The sequence below is a fragment of the Neomonachus schauinslandi genome, chromosome X (assembly GCF_002201575.2).
Source record: "Neomonachus schauinslandi chromosome X, ASM220157v2, whole genome shotgun sequence".
In the NCBI taxonomy this organism is placed as follows: Eukaryota; Metazoa; Chordata; class Mammalia; order Carnivora; family Phocidae; genus Neomonachus; species Neomonachus schauinslandi.
In genome coordinates, this window is record NC_058419.1 from 33,054,532 (window position 1) to 33,059,498 (window position 4,967).

Genomic DNA, 4,967 nt, shown 5'->3' on the forward strand with positions numbered 1-4,967 from the left:
AAGCGGAACTCGTTGGGGATCCCGTGAGCCCCGCGCTTCGGCTTCCCTGGGTGGAGAGACGTGGGAGTCGAAGTCGTGTCGGGTCGGGAGATGGGCCCTCCCTCCTATGCTCTAAGTGCTCCGAGGTGTAGAGTTTTGGTGTGTATCCTGGGTACCTTGAGAGATTGATACCGGGAGAAATAGAGTCCCAGAGATGTTGTTTTGGGGAAAGACGGTGAAGGTAGCTTGGTAAAGGATATGTTTTTCTGCAGTGGTGAAATATTTTATGTTCAGCCTGGAGGATGTGAAATGTAGGCATTTTGAAGCTTGGAAGTTTTGTTTTGTTTTTTTTTTCAGGAAGAAGTAGCTAGGTGTATATGGTAATAGTTTTAAGATCTTATTTCTGTGTTTTCGTCCACTTTAATATCTTTTATCCTATGTAGGTTTGTAGCACTTTTGTCTATTACAACCTATGATCAGGGTTTTTTTTTTTTTTTTTTATAGTATCAATTAGGGTATTAGTATCTGAGGCAGTACTGATTTTCATTTTTAGATTGCAGGTTCATTGAAGATGCTGTAGATATAGAATGAATATATTCATTTTCAGAGAAAATGGGTTTATTACTCCATTGATTTTCAAGTTGAAAAAATTTTTGTTCCAACTTCATTTATAGCGTAATCAAATAGGATATGTATGTCCTTGCTTTCCCAAAACTGCAGTCATATTGTAAGAACGGCATTCCTGAACAGTGACTAAGTGGTTCAAATTATGCTATGTGAATAGTGTGTGTTTTCGAAGAAGGGTCTTTTGTTAAATTACTACACATATTTGAAGCGTTCTGGTCAGTTTTGCACACTTGATGGCAGCAGATAGGTTATTTTTTTGGTGATGGTCACCATCTTCTGCGAATAGTGCACATTGACTTGGGTATTTGCACCCATCACAGAAAGAATGGGGTCATTTCTGGGCACCAAGTCTCACACATCACTGGGATGGAGAAAGATATGACAATTTTCATACATTCAAATTGGATGTGTTCTCACACTGGATTCTTGAGGCCATCAGCTGTTTGGACACTTAGTTTTTGTTAAGAGCTGAACCATGAGTTCACAAACGTGGTGAAAGTTTCCTGGAATTCAAGTCTGGGGGTTCACTTCAGCCAGCACATTCTTGGTGTGTGTGTATAAACCAAAGTAGTTCAGCTCAGTTCAGGGGACAGTCTATCAGCAGAAGGAGATTCTGGTGAGTCATGTCCAGTCCCTCTTCCCCAGGGTCCCAGCCATTCTTCAATAATACAGACTTGTACTTGTCATAGTTTCATAGCTCACCTGTCTTCGCTACCTTGATGGTCCCCAGACTGAGTCTTCATCCTCTGTTCTTGCTTCTTGCCCTAAGTCGGGGCTGCTTGGGCATCCTAAAACAGTTTCTCTTCTCTTGTAAGTAGCTGATTTTGCATCCTGAAAATTCATGAGACTCGTATCTTGACTGTGTAAACATGCCATCAAAGCTTCACTACAGAAAATATTTGTATTTTAAATTTTAGGGGAAAAAAAAATCAAACTTCTCATCAGTGAATTGACATAAAAGGATTATTCTTGTACCCATAGTACCTTAATCTCTGTCATCTAGAAATAAGTTTCATTTTTGAGTATCTTTCCTCTCTGGAATTTCTTTTCAGAAGTCTTTTTAGGGGCGCCTGGGTGGCTCGGTTGGTTAAGCGACTGCCTTCGGCTCAGGTCATGATCCTGGAGTCCCGGGATCGAGTCCTGCATCGGGCTACCTGCTTGGCGGGGAGCCTGCTTCTCCCTCTGACCCTCCCCCCTCTCATGTACTCTCTCTCATTCTCGCTCTCTCAAATAAATAAATAAATCTTAAAAAAGTCTTTTTAGTTCACCTTGCAAAATGATTATTATTTCCACCATTTTTGATAATATTGTAGTCTACATTAAGAGTTTTGTTGTTCTTAAAGATAATCATAAAATTTAGTATATATCCAGTTTTGACTGTACTGAGCATTAGTTTTCAATATATTCTTAATGTTACCATGTAGATATTAAGAACCTGTCCATGTTGCAGAAGTGATGTCTTTATCCTTCATACAACACGTCCCTGTTTTCTCTCCCCCCAGCCTTGGGCATTTGCCATTTTGCTTTGTTTTTCTTTGAGTGAAGCACTTTACTTTGCCACATATATGTGGAATCACCAAGATTTGTTTTTTGTTTATTTTTAAGAACAGCTATGTTAATGTGTGTAAGGTAGTAAGTATCTCATTTTGGTTTTAATTTATTCTTCTCTGAAGTGTAGTGATGTTAAGCATCTTTTTATATGCTGGTTGGCCATTTGTATGTCATCTTGAGAGAAATGTCCTTTGAAAATTTTACACATTAGTTCATCATGTTGTTTTCCATTGTTTTGATGTAGGAGTTCTCTCTATATTTAATACCTTATCAAGCATTTGTTTTGCAAGTATTTTCTGCCATTCTGTACGTTGTCCTTTCACTCTTGATCGTGTCCTTTGACTCAGAACAGTTTTTAAGTTTGTAGTCTCATTTGTCTATTTTTGCTTTTTTGCCCATTGTTTTCATGTCATATCCAAGAAATCACTGCCAAATCTAAGGTCAACAAAATGTTAACCATGTTTTCTTCTAGCTGTTTTATAGTTTTGTATTTTACAGTTAGGGCTTTAACATAATTTGCGTTTATTTTTGTATACAATGTAGTATAAGTGTCCCAACTTCTTTCTTTTATATGTGGAAATCCAGTTGGCCAAACACTGTTTATTGAAGAGACTGTGTTTTACCATTGGAAGGTATTGGCATCATTGTTGAAAATCATTTGATCATACACATGATGATGTGTTTCTGGCTCTCTAGGGTTCTCCATTCATTTATGTATCTGTCCTCATGGCGGTTCCACACTGTCTTGATTAGTGTATAACAATTTTCTAGCAAATTTTGAAATCAGGGTGTGTAAGTCCTCCACCTTTGTTCTTTTTCAAGATTGTTTTGAGTTTTTGGTGGTCTCTTGAAATTCCTTTATGAATTTTAGGATGATGTCTTCTATTATCTGTAAAAAGATGAAAACATAAACCACTATTATTGTTGTCACTTGCAAAAAGACCCAGAGAATTCCAAAGTTTTCATGTGTTGTTGCTACACATGGGAAAGAAGCTATAATTATTTTTGATCAAAAATTCATTTCTGTGTTATATGCTACTGGGCCACCACAGATTTTTTAAAACAATGCTACATTTAAAAATCATAATTGACATTCCCCATTTGTCTACCAAAAAATAGTCTCAGTACAGAGATGATTGAAAAGAGTTCCTCGAAATTCCATTGTCCAATAGTAAACATAATGCACAGTTTGGTCATTTAACCTTTTTTTTTTTTTTGAACCATGTTTAAATGACCAACAGGACATAGGTATCTGGATATACATGCAGGAAACAAATACATGTGTATATAGTAGACTTTTGTCCTTTGTTTATTTGTATAAATGTAATGATGTAATCTACATTTTCTTCAGATTTGCTCAGGGCTTGAAATGAACATGAAATTTCTCATACATAACCAAATATACACAGCATGAATTTGTAGTGAAGGTGGCAGAATATGTGACCTCAAAATGTGCCACTTTGGCATAAAGACTATTGAGTTGTGGGCAATTAAGCAGAAGCCTATACAAGCAAAGCTCCCAGCCCTCTCCCCATTTGCCTAAAAGTAGGGCATAAATTTTAAAAGATGTCTATCTCTACCAGGAAGGAGAAAAGTTATTCCATGGAGAAAACATTAGTTCTTTAGCCTGGAGAGGGCACTAGAGAAATCTGCATAATGGATTTTACCAACTAGCCCTTATCTACCATTAGTTTCCCATATATTTGCCTTCTCACAATTTATTGCTCTGGAGATTCAAGGTCCTTTGCTTTTGTTATGTAATTATTCTAAAAGTTTATTTTTCCTCTGCAAAAATACTGTGTAAACTCAAGTTGTAACCAAGCCTTTGTGTTGTTCACCTCTGGGGACTCCCATGTGTCATAGGGAGGCTACACAGGTCAATAAACTTTTGTGTGTTTACTCTTGTTCATCTGTCTTTTGTTATAGTGGCCCCAGCAAGAACGTACAATAGTAAAAAGAAAATTATTTTTCCTTCCTGATAGTGGGCAAATAATGTCTCATAAAGTGGGAAATTTAATACTGACAATTTACAAAACTATTTACAATTGAAAGAAGTTTAAACAAGTAGTGTAAAAAAATAATATAAGTTTGTCTCATTCATAAGCCTGATGTTATGATACTCTTAGTTGCTCCATCCCCAGACGAGAGAACCAGGTTTCCAAGAACAGGCCCTTCTTGGGGCGCCTGGGTGGCTCAATCGGTTAAGCATCTGCCTTCAGCTCAGGTCATGATCTCGGGATCCTGGGATCAAGTCCTGCATCGGGCTCCCTCTGCCTCTGCCCCGCCCATGCACGCGTGCACATGTAGACACGCACTCTCTTTCAAATAAAATAAATAAAATCTTTAATAAACCAAAAAACAAAACAGGCACTTCTTGAACCACATCACCTTGTACACTTTGCTAAGGACCTGCTATGGGACCAGTGCTTCTTCATGGCCTTCCCAGGGCTGCTGCAAGTGGCATCCCTAATGCCTAGGTGGGTGGGGATGTGTTGTTGGGTCACAGTGACTCCCAGGTACCTGACTGGTGCATTTATTTAAATATTTCATTTCGAACAAAAGAATATGTTTTTACAAAGTAAGGTGTGCATAAACAGAGGCAGTGTAGTGTAGAGAGGAAAGGAAGACAACCACTCATGCCACCATTCAGAGATGAAGAGAGTGTTGATTTGGGGTATGTGTCCTTCATGCGTTTTGTTCCCTAAAAGGGGGTGGAGAAAGAGATGGAAATAAAGATCCTTTAAAAACAACAGTCTAGGGGCGCCTGGGTGGCTCAGTCTTTAAGCGTCTGCCTTCGGCTCAGGTCATGG

The 4,967-nt window shown here is 38.3% G+C and overlaps 1 pseudogene; it reads right to left on the minus strand.

The window, feature by feature from the left end:
• The window catches only part of LOC110576316, a 5,591-nt pseudogene extending 3,542 nt beyond the window's left edge, over positions 1-2,049 (minus strand).
• Positions 2,050-4,967: the final 2,918 nt, after the last annotated feature.